The sequence below is a fragment of the Acomys minous genome (genome assembly GCF_964271855.1).
Source record: "Acomys minous genome assembly, chromosome: 4".
Lineage (NCBI taxonomy): Eukaryota > Metazoa > Chordata > Mammalia > Rodentia > Muridae > Acomys > Acomys minous.
The window spans coordinates 90,834,450-90,853,128 of NC_140486.1; positions in this window are offsets into that span (position 1 = coordinate 90,834,450).

Consider the following 18,679-nt stretch of genomic DNA (forward strand, 5'->3'; position numbering starts at 1 on the left):
CCGACACCTGGCAACGGATTGGTTGCTTCTGATTGGTGCATGTTGGACACAGCACTAGCCTATAGACTCTCAGGGCCCCGGTAGAAGTCTTCTAAAGAAAACCTGGCGTCTGTTTAGAAGACATATGTCAAGGTGTTGAGGGAGAAGAGTCAAAGATCCACCCACTAGCATTGGTGGAACCACCCTGTAAGAGATAATTAAACAGCTTCTTCCGGGAGCCAGAAGCGAGTAGAAAAACAGTGTAACTATGGAGGTATGTACCCACGTGAAGACAGGAGGTACCACTCCCTCTAATCTTTCCTCCTGCCTCCCGCTAACTTTAGTAACGGCACCAAATTTACAGTGTGTTTGTAGTGAATATTCTGTGGTCCCCTTTGGTGGAGTTGGACATCATGTTGGCATAGATGAACAGGGTGAGGGAGTCTGGGTGTGTTGGGGAATGAAAGATCACACATGTAAGAAAGCCTGGGGCAAAGGGTGCTTTTAGGAGTGAGGGTGTGGTGTCGGAGCTCTCAGGGCAACAGTTCACTGGATGAGGTATAGGTCATAAATGGCTGACATGCATGTGGAGCTAAGTTTGAACTTGTCAGCCTGGCAGTCTCATCTTGTGTGATCTTGCCTTGATAGACTGCATTCTGGATGCATTTCCCAGGCCTTCTTACAGACAAGCTGAAGTGTACTGATTACCCATCCCTGAACTGAATGAATAGTAAGCCACTTGCTACTGGGTGATCTCTAAGAAACTGCTTTGCACTTTTGAATCCTAACTGTTTATCTATACATTGGGGATAATCTCCCAGGGTTAAGAATTAAGTGTGATTATGTGAGGAAAAAAAAAAGTGACCTCTGTTGATGCTTGTTTTTTAACCTCCCTTCTACCAACTCCTTAACCCTGAGTATGAGAAAGAAGTTTAGTGGGGAGAAGAGGTGCAGACCCCTTTCCTTCTCCTCGCTGTTTAGGGTCAATTGCCTTCTTTTGGTGCAATTCCATTCTCCATCAACAGCAAACACAGCAAGCAGTCTCCTCTGAGTTGCTGCATTGAAATGTTTTTCTCTGTCTTTCTCCAAGTCACTATCACACTGTTCATCTCTGCTCTCTCCAAACTGCTACATGCCACATGCCACCATCACAGGCCATACTTACTCTCTCCAGGCTCTCCTCTTTATCTTCCTCAGAGATAGACCTGCCAGCCTCCACGCCACAGGAGGCAGGCCGGTACCAGCTAGCAAAGACCATTCTCCTCAAGAGGCAGTTAACAGCTGTGGACATACTAAAGCCCAAACTAAGATCCCACACTTGAGATCAAGACAAAAGCATATTCACATAACATAACCGAGTTTACAAAGAACCTAAATCTTCCATTGTAGACCTCTTTCTCACATCATTGCTTGTCATGAGTCACCCCAAACTCCTGCTTCCCCAGTGTTTGCTTATAAAGGAAAGAGTCCCACTAGTGTTCTTGCCTTCTCCTAACAATGTTCAAAATCTGTTTACTTTAAGCTCGTATCATCCGTTATCACAGACTGCTCAGTGCTGTAATTATGAAGGAACTCTTTCTTCTCTTCCACTGATTTGTAAACATCACAAGAACATCTTCTGTTCGCCACAGTGCCTACCATTTGGCAGACGAGCGTACTCCACATTTCCTGGATAAAATCTCCAGTGTTGTTTATCAAAAGCTCTACTCATTATTTTCAATTATGAACATTTAAATTTAAAACAATTCCATTAAAATACCCCCCCCCAAAAAAACCCAAAAACCAAAAGCAAAACAAAACAAGGTGGAATTGCTTTATCCTCTCCAAAAAAAGTCTCAGTTTTCAAAGACGACATTTTAAATATCGAGCCACAGTGAAGATTATCACTGCCTGGGTCATAACAAGTACAATGTTTTGACATAAATCAAGTCGATAATATGAAATTGAATGGAACTTATTTTGAGCCTCACACTAATGAAGAAAGGGAACTAGAATCCTTTGGAAATGAGCTGCCAAACATTGGACAGCCTGCTCATGTAAAAAGATGGAGTGTTGCTTTTCACCGTCCCTGAGTCATCAGGATGGCAAGTGTGCCTGCTTTATGTTGTTGCTCCTATTTTTGATTGAAGAGTAAACCCTGCCTATAGCCAGTTAATCATGTGTGCTTTTCGGAAGACTTAATTGAGAGGTTATTGCTGGCTCTGCTTCCTTCTTCCCTCTATATCTCCACAGAGCATCAGCAATCACAGTGATGTACAGCTTTGCTGGCAACTCACAGGGCACATCCAGAAGCACAGATCATGGCTGTTAGACCTGCCAGATGTTCTTGGTCCCTTGCTGTAATTAAGTTCCAACTTCGCTGGATTGGAAAGAGCAGGAAACCACAGTTCTAATTAAGAATATTCATGAGTCTGCACCTTGGAAAGCGGGCAGTCACATGATGTGCCAGAGTGGACACAGTCCTTTGAGAAAGGAATAAAAAGTAATAATAATATTGCGATTTTAAATCGATATCAGGAATATACTATGGAGCATTCTGCAGTAAAATGGGCATATTGAATTGAATGAAGTATTTGAGCTCAGTCAAACCTATCTTAAAACTTGAAAGGGCTATGCCAGGGGCTTCTAACACTGCCTGCACATTATCATCTGAAAAACTTGAAAAAGAAAATCACTCAAGCCGAGACCCTCTCACTCCCACCTTAAGGACCAAGAAAAAGAAATAGCATCCTCATTGCCGTGTATAAGGAGTCACCTCTAGGCAGTTGCTATGGCAACCGTGAGTGTGTTCTTAGACATCCACGCTGAGAACTCAAAGCATGTTCATCTGGCCCAGGAACAGGTGCTGTGTGTGACATGCTCAGAATCAAGTCAGGTAACCACCCTCTACGCTGCTCTGACTCCTAACGGCATCTCTAGCAGGAACAAAGGAACCGTTTTCATTGGAATACTTACCTGGAGAGAGCGCATTCACAGAGTTGAACACTTTTCTCCAGAGGCTCTTGTGACGGCTGGAATTACAGCCCTTGAAGTGAGGCAGATCCTGGGATTACAAGTTAGGAGATTACGATGGTTATGACACTTGAGAAAATCACCAGTCCTTTTTGCTGATAATTTTCTTACCTAATAAAGGAAATGTCCCAAGAGATTGTCTTTGCCATGGGGGAATTGGAATACTCCTTGGAGTCAACAGTGTCCACCCTCTAGTGGTCATCCATTTGGAGAAGGGCTCCCACAAGCCATATCCCTTCTTCCGTTGCTGGCATTTGGCTTTCCTTTAGAATTCACTCTTCCCTCTCAGTCTTGGCTCTGACTGCACTTTGTGTTTCACAGGAGGACATCTTCCATGTTCTCTACTATGTAGTGAGCCTTTGGGTGATGAGATTGAAGGCAAAAACTCCACTGAGCACAATTCTGGAGCCTTCTTTTTAAACTATGGTGAAATGCACACTTTTCATTATTGTTGCTGGGGTTGAAGTTTTCAGGATACAAAGATTTGGGATGCAAGGAGCAAACTTCATGTGTGTGTGTGTGTGTGTGTGTGTGTGTGTGTGTGTGTGAGAGAGAGAGAGAGAGAGAGAGAGAGAGAGAGAGAGAGAGAGAGAGAGAGAGAGAGAGAGAGAGAACTGGACAAAGCAGAGCTAATTGTTGGAGAGCAAAGATGTCTTACTGACCTCTTTTCAACCTCTACTTCTAGCTATGCCTGGTGTTGGCATACTGTTTCCAGCTATGGAAATCAATAAAGTCTTTGAAAAATCAGGTCAGTTTGAGTTAGCTTCTTTTCCCTCGTGAAGCAAAGGGTTCAGGTGAATACACCCTCCCCCCATTTTGAAAGCTTGGGAAACCCCTGTCTAGTATGAGGATTTGTAGAACCAGCTAGCCAGTCAGGAGTGATAACCACCTCGAGAGCCTCTCAGGTCAAAACTTTCAAGATGTGTTAAAGTCTTGAATTGAAAAACTAAACGACTCTGAAAGCCCCCTTTAGCCCACGGTTTCTTTATTCTGGTGGTGTCATTCTTCTTGCAATCTTGGGAGGTTTGTTCTCCTGTAGCCTTTCAGTCCATGAGCACAGTGTCTTGTAGCTGGTATACCTATTAAACAAACTGATGAGAATCTACCAACCAATAATCTACTTCAGTAACTATTATGGCACAATCGAGAGAAAAGAAGTACCGCGGTGCTCTGTGAGTTTTTCAGTAGCTTTAGTTTTAAGCTTATTTCCCAAGAGTTTTCCTTTTTTATTGAATTGTGTTATAACCATCTCAATTTCTGACCGGAGCAGAAGAAATGAAAATCTTAAAGGGAAAGAGTGAAAAACCAGAAGAACTTGGTATTGGTTAAAATTGGGCTCTCTAATCTCAATCTGTGGCTACTAAATATTTTGTAAAAAAAATTTTTTTTTATTTTGTTCCTCAAGCTTTCAGATGGTAATGTGCAGCCAGTGTTAGAAGCTCCTGGCATAGCTCTTCCACGTTTGTTAAGATGGGTTTGATTGAACTCAAATTGTTCATTCAATTCCAGATACCCCTATGTCATGGCAGAATGCCCCATAGTATATTCCTGGTATCGATTTAATATTGCAATATTATTGTTCCTTTTATACCATTCATACAGCTTAAATGTTTTATTCTCTGTAAATAGTGTGCTCCCACAGAACACCTGCCTCCATGCATAGACCTTGATGTCCAACCTCCCAGGGGCTTTCTTTTATTAAACTCAGAGTCTTATGAACATTCATCCACTTTGCAAACCTCATGAGTATAAAGTGGTGGTGAGAACACACATCTATGGACGGTTGTGTGCGGTGAGCCAAACACACCCCCTTTGGCCATAGCCATGGTCTGGTGCCACGTCCATTTATCAGCACATCTGAGAAGAGTTTCCAAGATAGTCAAACCTTTTCTAATTTTGAAAGTTTCGGCGTGGATCATACTTGATCAAGTGGAATCCTGTGGGATTGGGAGACCTGAAGTGCCACAAATAATTGTCGTAGTTTCACGACGTTCATGTCTTCAGTAATACAGATGCGATGTTGTGGACTGGCACTCAGAGGCAGTGTGAACTTGAACATCTGCATGCTGCAATCTCAGAGCTTCTTCGCTACCCTCCCCACTTGTCTGACGTCATCTGGGGCAGAGAACGTGTGAAGCTTTCATTGTCTATACCTTGGAGAACTGCAACCAGTGAGAGAGAAAAGAATAAGGAGACCTCCTGGATTTCATGTTACAATGTTTGCATGGACAGTTGTTCGGAATAAAGGCATTGGGATGCCTTTTTTTTTTTTCAGCTCTGAGGAGTCATGTTAAATTTGTTGATATGTAACTGTTAACTTTTAGAACTCTGAGAATATAGAAGAATAATGCTGGTGCTGGGCTGCAGAGATGGCTCAGAGGCTGAAACGACCTGAGTTTGATTCCCAGCCCCCACAGGGCAGCTCGCAACCATATATAACTCCAGTTCCAAGGAATCTGAAGCGTTCTTCTGGCCTTCGCTGATACCAAGTATACAAGTGGTACACAAGCATACATGCAGGTGAAACACCCATAAACAACAAAATAAAATCTTAAAAAGATGTCAATTTTAAAATATTAGAAAAAAATTAAAAACATAAATTTATCCAGACATTTTTATTGATGATTTCAGTTTTATTTTTTCATTGAAAAGAATATTTTCAAATTTTACATACAGATGTATAAAGACAGAGTTGTTAGGCTTACATATAGTATACTTGTTTATCCACCACATTGTCCATAGTGGAATAGTGTTAATATGTTCATTTTATAAGTGGAGACTGGCTTTGGGGATGCTAAACAGCTTTTGTGGATGGTGGGCCAATGCAATGAACTGGAAAGTCAAGTTTACCTTCTCCTAGTTTCTGTCCTAACCACATGGATTCCTGAGACATGGTCTTGACAACATGACAATGTTGAGCTGTCAGCGTCTTCACTGTGCTGTGTGACCGCCATCTCTGTGTACTCTCACCATCCTGGGAAGAGCAGTGCTGTCTGTGCTTACAGATCAGGAAGCAACCATAAGTATAAGCCGTGTGGTCCTAGAACTCATCCCGGGCAGAGATGCTACTGACCACCATTCAGCCTTCAGCTCACAGCAGGGACGCATGGCCTGTGTGCCGTGCAGCCAGGAGGCAGAGCCGAGCCTGGAAGAGGAGGGAACATACTGCTCTGATACTTTCAGTATCAGCAATGTCTCTTTGAATAGAGGTATTAACTCATGCAAAAATGAAAAGACCGGACACTGTCAAAGCATTAATTTCTCTGATATTAGGCTTTGTTCTCAGCAAAGCACTCTGAGATATTCCAGCGTCTTTTAGACAATTGCTGAACTAGGGCTAATCCACTTGCTTTTAAATCTAGGGGGAGGATCTGATTTCTCCTGGACTCCATCATCCCTGCCTTCTCTTTTCGCCCCAGTCCAGCAGCACTCTTCCAGGTCAGAGCTGCACTTGGCTAACTGTTTTCCCACCCCTCGCTCCGTCTCCATTTCCTTTCTCTCTCTGCTAGGCACTGCCCATGAGGGCTCTATCCCATCCGCAGGGTGCGGTGAAGAACACACCATAAAACTGTGGTCATTAATGCTCCCTGAAGATATGTTAGACACTTTTGTGCCAGGTGGACATAGGAGCTTTCTTATCAAGCAGATAAAGTGTGGTTAAGAGTACCAGTAAATCAAGGACATTGAATACAGAGAAACATCCCTTAAATGTTCCAATCAGAAACAGAATGAAAAAATTTAATTTAGCATACATAGATGGTCTTTCTGTCTCTGACTCTGTCTTCTCTGTCTCTCTGTCTGTCTCCCTGTCTCTCTCTCTCTGACTCTGTCTCTGTATCTCTGTATCTCTGTGTCTCTGTGTCTCTGTGTCTCTCTCTGTCTCTGTCTCTCTCTGTCTCTGTCTCTCTCTCTCATACACACACACACACACACACACACACACACACACACACACACACACACACACACACCCCTTTTCCCATTAGAGATAGGATAAGAAGTAGACTATGATCTTTAGGTACCTGGTTCTTTAGTACTCTCACTGCTACCAATGAGTACAGTACTTTGGGTAAATTTCTAACACATGGAGTCTCAGTTACCCCACTTATAAAATGGTGGCAGTCACAGTAAATGCTGGATAGTATCGTTTGGAGAATTAAAGGAACACATTTAAAACGCGTGGTAAAGAGGTATTGAGTTACTGGAGCGGCTACCATAGCAACCACCCATATCATTCATATCATGGTACCAATTAGGCCACATCATCCTATGTATTAGACTCCTAGGACTGCACTGCATAAATATCACTCTGATATTTTAAAATGAGAAGAATTCATTCTCTCCCTGCAGGAAGCCAGAAGCCTGAAGTCATGATGCAACAGCGTGGCATTCTCTTTACGGCAACGAGGAAGCTCCCATGGCTTCTCTAACTTCTGGTAGAATTCCTTGGCATGTTCTGGACATGGCTGCACCACCCTGCCTATGTCGTCATGCCATCTTCTCCCATGGCTTTGTGGGGCGTGCCACTCTCTGCCCTTCAGAAGAATGATTGGGATTGCATTTGGAGTCCCTTCAGATTTTTCTGGCCTAGGTTCCTTAATTCGGTCATAACTACGAAGATTCTTCTTCTAAATAAGGCTGCAGTGACTAGTGTCAGGGGTATAAGAAATAGCGTGAGCCTATCTTTAGGGCAACCAGCAGCTTTCCCTGCCAAATCAGAACCTACTTGAAAGGAATGACCCATTTCCATCATCTGTGTACATTTCATAACATTTAAAACATCTAGAACTACAAAGAGAAGATGATTGATTGGTGCCAAATGAGTAAAAAGTAAATAATAATAATAATAATAAAAGTAAATTATCAAAGAGGCCCCTGCTTGGACAATTGATCAGAGTACGTGTACCCAAAAAATATCTATGCAAAGAAAGCCCCGATCTTAATTATAATTCTCTAATAGTTGTATATATCAATACATTATTAGGGACAAAGTATCACCACAATTATGTTGTATGCTCAGCCATTACCCGCAAAGTTCTGCCCTGCCATGAGTGACCCCATGCCGCTGGAAGAAACACAGCCACAGAGGAACGAAGTCCCAGGGTTCACCCACTTTCCTCTCAACCGTGTGATGGCCCTAGCACACATGAACAATGACCTTCACTAAACTCATTCCTTCCTAACCTTTATTGACCCCAAACAAGCCTGCCATTTTCGACACCCTGTGTTGCTCCTTTTCTGCATGAGATACATTTCCAGACTCTCCTCAATTCCCTTCTCTTCCTTCCTGGAGGCTGAGAGGCACATCTCCTCATAGGTAGAGGTCAGAGGCAGAGGAGGCATTTTGAAGGGTTAGCTTGAGCCCACTGGCCTGTGTCTCTTGCTTCCTGATAGCATTCACCAGCCACAGCAGTGGGTTAGCTTTGTCCTGCAGACGTATGCTATCTCTGTATATATCAGATGTTTGGCAGATGCCCCACCTGGGTCCTGTCTAAATAAGATAAAGAATGCTTCAACGAGTGTGAGATTAAGAAGACAAAGTGTCTGTGTGTACAAATCCATTTTCTTCCTTAGTATTGTAGACGTCACAAAACAGACACCAAAGTAAGTCTTGCACTTTCCGTTGCAAAAGAGCAAACTCAGAAGAAGGGCCTGCCACTGGATGCATCGTTCGGTAAAAAAAAAAAAAAAAAAGGAGTCACGGCGCATTAAATTCAATAGACCACTCAAGCTTCGGATCGAATATATTATGGGAACACTATAGGCTACAGTTTAAAAGATTAGTCCAGGAAGAAACAATATACTAGTGTATTGGCTTTCTTGCTGGCAGTCTCAGCTCCAGGCAAAAAGACCGTGCTACCTGATAGTTGCCATAGCAACCAGGCAAGTGTTCAGCTGGATCATTTCCAAACAGAGGGGAAAAAAAACCTTACCACACAAGACTCACCATCTAAAGAGAAAGAAGACAGGCAGTGCTTGCAGAACGGCAGCATGGGTATCTGCCAGCACAGATTTTGCAGTGTAAGGATGCACAGCTTCTGAGTTCTGTGGGTTCTAATCACACCTGTTCATGGGGTCCCAAGTTTGGTGGTATGGTGAGTGATTTTAGGGCACCCGTGTGGAAGGGCAATACTGTGCTTGGAGAGGCAATTTTGCTGAGATTTGAGCCTGCTGTTTCCCGTCTCTCTAATACCACACTGAATCCACCTGAGGATTATACAGCCACTCACAGTGGACTGAACATCCACCTCCTAACACGCAGCAAGAGGGCTGCTCCCCTCCCCTCCCCCTCCTTCCTCCCCTTCCCTGTCTCACTTCCCCCCCCAACCTCCTCCCTCCCTTGCTACCATACCCAGTACACCAACCAGAACTAATCAGAACCAATGGTCAGAAAAATTTAAAGACAGAGGTGTTCAGTGTATGCAACATTGTTTCAGCCTCTCCGTACATTGACCTAGAAAAATGGGGATGGTGTCTTACCTTTGTGTCACTTCATGACCCTCTTCCCCCAGCATCCTCAGCATATGTCACCTGACCTCATTTGCATGACCTCATTTGCATGTTGGTTCATATATATATATATATATATATATATATATATGTTCTTTTTATTTTATTTTATTTATATTTTTTATGAATGTTTAGTTTCCTAGTTGCAGACTATCCCTGTGGGCCAGATCTAACCTTTTATTTGACTTGACATTTAGCCAATGTGTAAAGACTGAATTGACATCCAATCAGATTGCACGTAACATTCTAACCCATATTCTTGGTGTCACTAGTGCCAAAGGTAAGCATCCTTTTAAAAGCAAGATCTGGGCCCCTGCCTGGTACACACCCATCAGCATTTCCCTGCCAGGTTACTATAACATCTGAAAGGTCTGAAGAGTATCCAGTACTTGAGGGCAGCGCCAGCAGTTCACGTGCTGTTCCTCTATATATATTGCTAATATATTGCTTCCCTCCCCCAAGACCCACATTTACTTGTATTGTTGTATGACATAGGGTTGAAATTTTTAAAATTGCATCATGTTTTATGTTTGCTTAGGCTCTGCTTCTCTGATGCATCATGAAAACCTTGCCTGTGCGCTTGGTGTCATGACAAGAAAAACATCCTGATGGGAAGGAGGTTCTGGTCATGAGAGCTCCACCAGAGCTGGGGGCCCAGCCTGCTGTCTTTGCTTTGCTTAAAATAAAGGGAAGACTTGTGTCATGGAGCTGTCATAAGGCTCATCTAGAACCCATTCTTGTAGCCGTCATGTACCATTCATTCATTCATTCATTCATTCATTCATCCATCCACCCCTTCACTTGACCAACAATTATGTCAATGTCTACTGGCTGTGTTTGACAAGCAAGCATTCGGAAGCAGAATGATGCTGAGGAAGTCAGCCCAAGCCTCCACCCTCGCGATGCTTATAGTTGAGAGGACTCACTCTCTCTCTCTCTCTCTCTCTCTCTCTCTCTCTCTCTCTCTCTCTCTCTCTTCTCTCTCTCTTTCTCTTAACCACAGAAGCTAGAAATGAAGTTCATAACTAAAATCTAGAGACACTAAAGTGTGGGAAACTATCAAGTCAAAGTAAAAAGAAAGAGGAAGAAATACAAATGCCCCTGAAAGGTGTGGGCATCTCTGCCCCTGACAGAGATGAAATGGTGGCATGTCCTGCTAACTCACACCCTGGCCTCTCCGTGAGAAGGTAACAGCATACTCTTCGAAGAGGGCAGCTTGGTGTAAACATGAAAACTATCTACACATAGTTTTAATTTAGGAATGCTAAGACTGGTTTTTCTGTTTGTTTATTTTGTTTGTTTGTTTTTTGGAACTAAGAACAGAAACAGAGATTTAGTTATAGAGATCTTGAGGGGTGAGGAAGATGGTCTTGTGGATCAAGAGGTGGCTATGAAAGCCTCAGGAAGCACAAAATCAGGGCAGGCATGGTGGCCACCTTAATTCTTCGGATTCACATGATGGAGACTAGGGACTGCCCCCAAGGGCAAGTTGGCCAGCTAGATTAGCTGGCATCAGCAAGCTCCAGATTAGGTAAGACGCCCTTCCTCAGTAAATAGATGGCAATTGACGAAGACACTTAAAGCCAGTTTTAGGCCTGCAGATGCATGGGCCCACATATACACACTCGCTGGCACACACATATGCACTCCCACACATGCAAACTTGCATACACACATGCATGCATACACATACACATAGACATGATTGTTAATGATAGTATTAATATAATATTAAGTAAGTAATCACAACTAAATAGCCAGTGTTTTGGGGATATCCTACACAGTCTGTTCCCTAAGACACCAAGTTACTCTGGGGAAGAAGCATGGTTGCTTGTTGAGGAAACAGCTCGGGAAGTCCCCAGAGCCTGCGCCCACCAGCAACTTTAAAGGGCATTATCTCTCTTAATCAACACATTGTCTTTCTGTTGCTCCTAGAAGGGAAAAAACCCCTCACAGTATAGAAGTTTCATGTTGGGAACTCAACCAGAAAAGGTGGGGCAGCTGTGCCATGGAATGCTAATTACACACAGGTACACACACACACACACACACACACACACACACACACACACACACACACACACTTTCACAGAATCAATGCAGATCTACCTACTTGGAAAGATGATTGAGCTACACCTCAAGGCTGGTTAGGAAGTGGTGTTTATAGTGTGGTCTCTACATATAAGAAAATCAGTTTATGGATACATGTAAGTGTAGAGACATGATTTAAGAAATGACTATACTAGGCTAGGAAGACAAACCTCCCAGGCCTACCTTCCTAGCCATTGTGTTTCTTTTCTATATTTTTCTACCTTTAAAATGTGCACTCTTTAATGTAACCATCTTTATCCTTGACTTCTAAAACTGTCACAGTGTTGCTGACTTGGTGCCAGCATTCCAAGTATCTGTGTGGCATGGCAGTCTTTTGCTCTCATGAATTAACACTGCTTCCCCTGAGGTGTTATAAAGCTCATCTTGGATTGAGAGTGGCCTGACTTGGGTTTCAGGCCAACCTTGTCTATTAACGTGTCCAGGATGTGACCCGAGGGAAGTCACTTCAACTTGCCTGGCCTCAGCACTGGGAGATGGCTCAGTAAGCTGGACTCTGAGGTCCCCTGAAGCTCTAATATTCTATGCACACTCATGCATTCATTTGCTCCTTTGGTGACAGTCTGTAACCATTTCCAGTCTACAGGAGACAGAGTGGAGAATGGGAAATTATTTTGGCCTGTAAAGAAGTGTGGATAAACACCTGCCTAACTCACTTTAAGAAATAATAACATGACATTTGTAAAACACTTTGCAGAGTGTTGATGAATCTCTCCCTCGAGGCTATGAGTTTGACTCTACTTAGCGTAGTAATTTTCACGCCAGCATTTGGGGAAAGATCTGCGACTGTAGAGGAGGGCGAGGGCTTTCTCCTGCAACGATTGTGGAGTCTGTATATGCTTTTGTGCTGTGGGAGCAAACTGTATTCAAGACCAGCTTTTGAGCCACACAAAAATATGAGCAAGAAAAAGAAGATGGAGTGCTCCAACATCTCTGTCTCTCCAGTGTTTCTGTGGGAGGCTGTCATCCCCGGGGTAGCTGAGCTGGGCTGGCCTTGGCCATCAGACCTGATGGAGCATCTCACCAGTCTTCTCCTTAGGGAAGCCAAAACTGACGTGGTGTTTTCCAGTCCCTGTATTTTGCAAAGTAATTCTACTATTGTCAAGCAAAGGCTCTATGATAGGGTATTTTCATCTTAGGGTGTGCAACAATGCTCCAATCTTGCAGTGCAGTGATTCGTGAGTGATCAGAGGAGGGCATGTTTCCTAAGCCTTGCACAGGTGGAGCAAGCCGACTGTGAAGTAACCGCGGTCTTTTCCATGCATGCAAAGACTAGAGGATGGTCTGCAACGATGTTTTGGCGTTGAACATTTCTGAGCTAAAAATTGCTCAAAACTAACTTCTGAGAAACAAAATGGAAGCGAATTCATTTCGCTGCTTCTCATTTCCAATCGGAGCACCGAGAGTATTTTTAAAGCTTTTTTGATTCAAGCTCATTTCAAATGTACATCATTCATATTTATATAAAAGAACCACCGCTGTGATGAGAATTTTGATTGGAAGCTGTATTACAAACCTGAGCACCAGAGCCTTCTCCAGCCAAGCAAACCGCCCACGTCCTGGGTGGGTAGCCCTTCCCCCTCCACAGTCCAAACCAGGAAACCCAGAGACCTCAAGGGCAGAAAGATGACTTTCGGGAAAGTGCTTGTCTTGCAAGCATGAGTACCTGAGTTTAGGTTAAGAAGAAACAAAATGCATGTTGTTATTGCAATTGTAACTCCATCATGGGTGGCAGAAACAAGGATCCCTGGGGCCTGCCAGCCAGTCAGGCAGCCAGCCTAGCTTGTGAATTCCAGGTCATGAGAGAGACTCTGTCTCAAAAAAACATGGCAGACAGCACCTGGGGATGTCTCCACTTACTCGCACGCACACACGCACGCAGGCACACACGCACAGAAAATCTTTGCTCTTTATCTAATGAAGGCCTTAAACAATATGTTCTTTTGTTGAGTGGGCCTCTTTCTAGAATCTTCCCAAGCCGTTCTGTACCCTGGACACTTTATTCCAACCCTATCCTACTGTTTACCATGCTTACCCTGTTTGCTTATTGCTCTTCAGTCAGAACACTGACTTTCTAGCTCCTCATAGGTTTTCCATCATTCAAGATCCTGGGTTCAAGTCTGGTTTCACCACAGACATAACGCCCACAGTTCACACTAATGGCACACTAACGGCCAGCCCTCGGCCTCTGCAGCATGCTCTGTTCACTGAATCCCAACCATTTCTTTTTCTACCTTGTGACTCCTAGAGATCCAACTTAGGTCATCAGCCTTAGTGGCAAGTGCAGTCATCTCTCTGACCCCTACAAGCTGGTCTCTGACCTCCACATGGTGGCTCACACATGCCTCCCTCCCAGATTAGTCCTTTTCTATGTGACAATCCCAGCACACTTACTGAAGAGACTGTTCTTTTCCTACTGTATCTTCCTGGTGATTTCATCTAAAGCAGTTGACTGCACTGCTTGGTCATTCCTGGGTTCTCCGCTGTGCTGTGTGCCCACTCTTATTGGTGTGCCATACTCTTTAATTACTATGGCTTTGTAATGTAATTTAAAACCAAGACCCACAACATCACCAACTCTATTTTGCTTTCTCAGAATTCTCTAGGTGGTTTCAGACTCTTATCTCTCATATGAGTGTGAAGATTGCTTTTTTTTCCTATAAAGAATGACACTGGGATTTTAATTCTGAATATAGCTTTTTTGTAGTGTGTGCATTTTATAATGCTAATTCTTTCATGCTTTATTTGTTAATGCTACTGTGAGTTGGACTGCTCTTTCTTTCTTTCTTTTTTTTTTTTTTTTCCTGTTAGGCTGTTATTTGCATTTAAGGATTCTATTGAGTCTGTCTATTGATTTTTGTATCCTGACATTTTACTGAATTCCCTTAATTTTAAATTATTTTGTAAAGGGTATTTTTACATATAGGATCACCTATAAGAAGATTCCCTCTCTCTCTCTCTCTCTCTCTCTCTCTCTCTCTCTCTCTCTCTCTCTTCCTCCCCTCCCTCCCTCTCTCCATCCTGCCCTCCCCCTGCCCCCTCTCTCCTGGGGCCTCTGTTTTTTTTTCAGTTCTGCCATACTTGTTAGTTCTTCCACCATCGGGCTGAATAGATCGGGAGAGCATGGGCCTCCCTGCATTGACCTTGGCGTCAGTGGGAAGCTTTTGGGTTTTTCCACATAGGCGGTGTCGTTAGCTCTGGGCTTCTATGTAAATAGCCCTGGTAGTTCTGAGGACCCTCTCTTCTATACCTAAACAGTGGAGAGCTTTAGTCAAAGACTCACACCAGAGAATTTCCCAGTGCTTTTTTCATGTCAGTTGATAGTCTTGAGAAAGTGAATTTTAAACAGTCTTTGTCGTGGAGTCTTGGTCTGCCGTAGAACTGCTGTGTGTGTTCTGAATGAGTGAGTTAGACTCTGATTCCAAGCACTTGTATTTTTAAAATAAAGGTAGCGATGGCGAGCTCTAATGAGATGAGGTATTCAAAATTAGCTAGCAAAGTTTATGGAATTTAGAAGTCTCATTAAATTTTACTTTTCCTTCCAAAAGATAGTCCAGACTGTTTTGATCAGTTTTCTTCTCTGTCCTTCTACCTTGCTGCCTCACAGCAAATTACCTCATTCAGATAGTCAGATTTTCATGTCCTGACTAAACAACTCATTCTTCCGTCATAGTTCAGAGTCACCGATCCCCTAGTGATGAGCACTGCTTTTATCCACTGGGACTTGAGATGCTTTTTTTTTTTTTTTTGGTTTTTCGAGACAGGGTTTCTCTGTATAGCCTTGACTGTCCTGGACTCACTTTGTAGTCCAGGCTGGCCTTGAACTTACAGCGATCCACCTGCCTCTGCCTCCCGAGTGCTGGGATTAAAAGTGTGCTCCACCACGCCCGGCTTTGAGATGCTTTTTTTCAGGGCTCAGTGACAGTTTTTCAGGTCATTCACAACTCAAGTATATATGAATTATCTATGTGCAGCTCACCAAGGGAGAGAAGTAGCCAGCTGAAGAAGAGAGTCATCCTAAAGTCCCAGAAACTGTTAAATTTACATGAGCCATGAGTTCTCTGTAGCCATGCCAGATGGGTGGGTGGCCCAGGGAAGTGGGAGAGAAATGGGCAGGAAAAATTGTGGCCAGCATTCTCTGGGAATGAGCTGTGAGAGGAGGTGCCCGCCTGAAGGTGGGAGGGGCCAGAGGGAAAGCGGCTAAGGCAGCCTTCCTCGGAGTCGCCTATGAAAACTTGAGGACAGCTTCCTGAGGGAGTGAACGCGAGGGCTCTAAAGCGGCACACACCTTGCAATGATCGCTCACTCTCTGTTTAAAGTGGGAAACGAAAGTCTGACAAAGTCATTTGGACTAGTCGGAACCTCATGCAAAGCAATTGGCTCAGAGCTATTAGCACAGCAGATTTCTCGGTCCATTAAGAGTGTGATATAGGAGGTGGCCGCCTCTCGTGCTCCTCTCCGTTGCAGGCTCCAGACACACTGCCCTTTCTGGGTCTTCAGTCTGTTTCTCTGATTACTTCTTAAATGGCTCCCAGGAGAAGTTTTCCCTCAATTTGGCACTCACACTTCCAAGCCCTCTGATGCTCTCCCTGTCTCCTTGATCCTGACTCCTGCTTTTTCGTTGCTGGTTTTTTTCGAGACAGGGTTTCTGTGTGTAGCCTTGGCTGTCCTGCCTTGCTTTGTAGACCAGGCTAGTCTCGAACTCACAGAGGTCCGCCTGCTTCTGCCTCCTGAGGGCTGGTTGATTCCTGCTTTTAAAAAAACCATTTGAGAAACCACACCGGATGGAGATCCCCTACATACTCTGTTTTCTACTCTTCATTCTTTTCTTGGCTGTTTAGACTCCTTTATACTCTTGCAGCTATATTTCATGTATTCTCTCTTCTCTCGATGGTTGCCAAAATATGCAGCTGCTTCCTCCGCGCTGTTGTGAAGATCTGCCCTCTTTATCTGTCAAAGTTATAAAAAGACTCTCTCTCTAACTTCCGAATCCCAGTTAACCATGTTGAGAATGGCGGAGTCCTTCCGCAACTGCCATTTGATCTTTCGGACTATTTCCTCATAACCGGCACTACGCTAGCTTCTACGTCCTGGCCATCCAAAGGGCAGAAGATGCACTCTGCCATTTCTGTTGCCTCTGAGCCACTGACTAGAGTGTCTTGTTAAGGACACTGCAGTGGATAGTTAAGTAAGCACACTGCCAGTCTGCAGCCAGACCCTTCTTCATGCCCGAGTCACTGAGAGGTGTTTCTACGAGAAAAACATTCTACCCTTCATTTCTTAATTTTTGTGACCAACATAATAGAAACGGTAGTCTGTCTTGAACAAGAAGGAAGGGGAAGAAGAGAAGGAAGAAGAGGGGGAACAGGAAGAAGAGAAAGAGAGGGAGGAGGAAGGAAGAGGAAGAGGAAAAGAAAGAAGCAGAGGAGGAAGAGATGAAAGAGGAAGAGGAAGCCCCTCCCCCCCCCTTTTTTACTGACTCCTTCACACAAAAGAAGAAATAATATGTATCCACTGGGTTTGGTGATAAGATCAGGTGTCCCGTGATCTATAGGTTGGGAGCCAATGTGTGAGCTGCAAGTTCTTGGGGCCTCATTCACGTAATCGTCTATCCCAGGGTCTTCTATGTCGTTAGCAGAGGGTTGTCAGCGGTGTCAGTTTGAAGTCACTGGATGTGTACGGTTTAGGAGAGGGGTGCGAAGAAGCTAATTTGGCCTTAACTTGAAACCATGTTGTTTAATGTAGTCTTACAAGTACTGACCAGCTAAAGTTTTTAGACTCTGAATCTGTTGATTTGGTGCTCAGCAAAGAGAGAGAATGATTACCAACTGAAGATGATACTCTGTCTATTAAGTATGTGTAAATATTCCTGACAATTTTCATCTGTATCTCCATGACTCCTTCCTTCCTTCCTCTTACGTATTCTTGCTTCAATCCCAGAAAACAAAAGTGTTTCAAAAAGTCTAACTCGTATTATGTTTGTGTCACTCTATGAGAAGGAAAGAGTAGTCGGGTGAGGGGAACCACGTGGAATAAGCTTTATTCTATATATGGAGAAACAGACACAAGACAGCGAAACAACTGCCAGAGGTGAGGCCGCATTGCTAAGACATGAGACAAGCCGCCATGGTATTCTGTCTCATTCCTGACACAGGAGACCAGCCTGTCTTCCTTGCTTTGTGTTATATGTTACTGAACACCTGGACTCCGGACTCAGTGTTATTACGTCTCATCCCACAGTATCCTTAGGGGATTGGTTTCAGAACACTCTGCCAAAACCCAAATCCTCAGATATGATAGTCTCTCTTACAAAATGATGTAGCATTTGTGTATGGCCTAGACACATCTTCCTACAGCGGTTACATCATCTCTCAATGACTTAGAACACCTAATATGGCACGGATGCTGAGCGCATAGCTGTTACACTACACCACTTAAGGAGTGACGACCAGAGCCTCTGTGCGTGTTCTCTACAGGTGTGTTTGTTTTCAATTTTTTTTTTTAATCTGAGACTGGTTGAATTTGTGGATCAAAAAGCTACAGACAGGAGTGTTGACTATTGGCCAATGCATGATAAAAGGTTTAGAGGAAGAGGCAGCTTGAGTGCTTTTCTAGTTCCATCCAGAACAGAAAAAATTTATAAGATATATGTGATGGCTTTGGAAGAAGACAGAGCTCTTTCATTACAGCCCATAGATGGATGGATGGATGGGTGGTAGGTGGGTGGGTGGGTGGAGAGAGGGAAACGGATATATGATGGATACTGTCTTAAGTTCCCTGGCTTTATTTCTTTAAATTAAGCTACTATCATTATTTTACCCCTAGCATCCCATTCACTGGCTCCTGCCTACCACCAATTCTTTCTTAGTTTGGTTCTGTCTAGTTTATTTAAAAGCCTCTTTACATCTCATTAACTAATTTTATGCCTTGAGAAAAAAATCATTTTTCCCTTTAACTTTAGTTCTCCTAATTTAAAAATCAAATCATTAAATTAAGCTTCTAAGACACACTTCTGCTCAAACTATGAACAAACCAAGGCAACTCGTTGGTAGGGGGATTGGGGCACAGG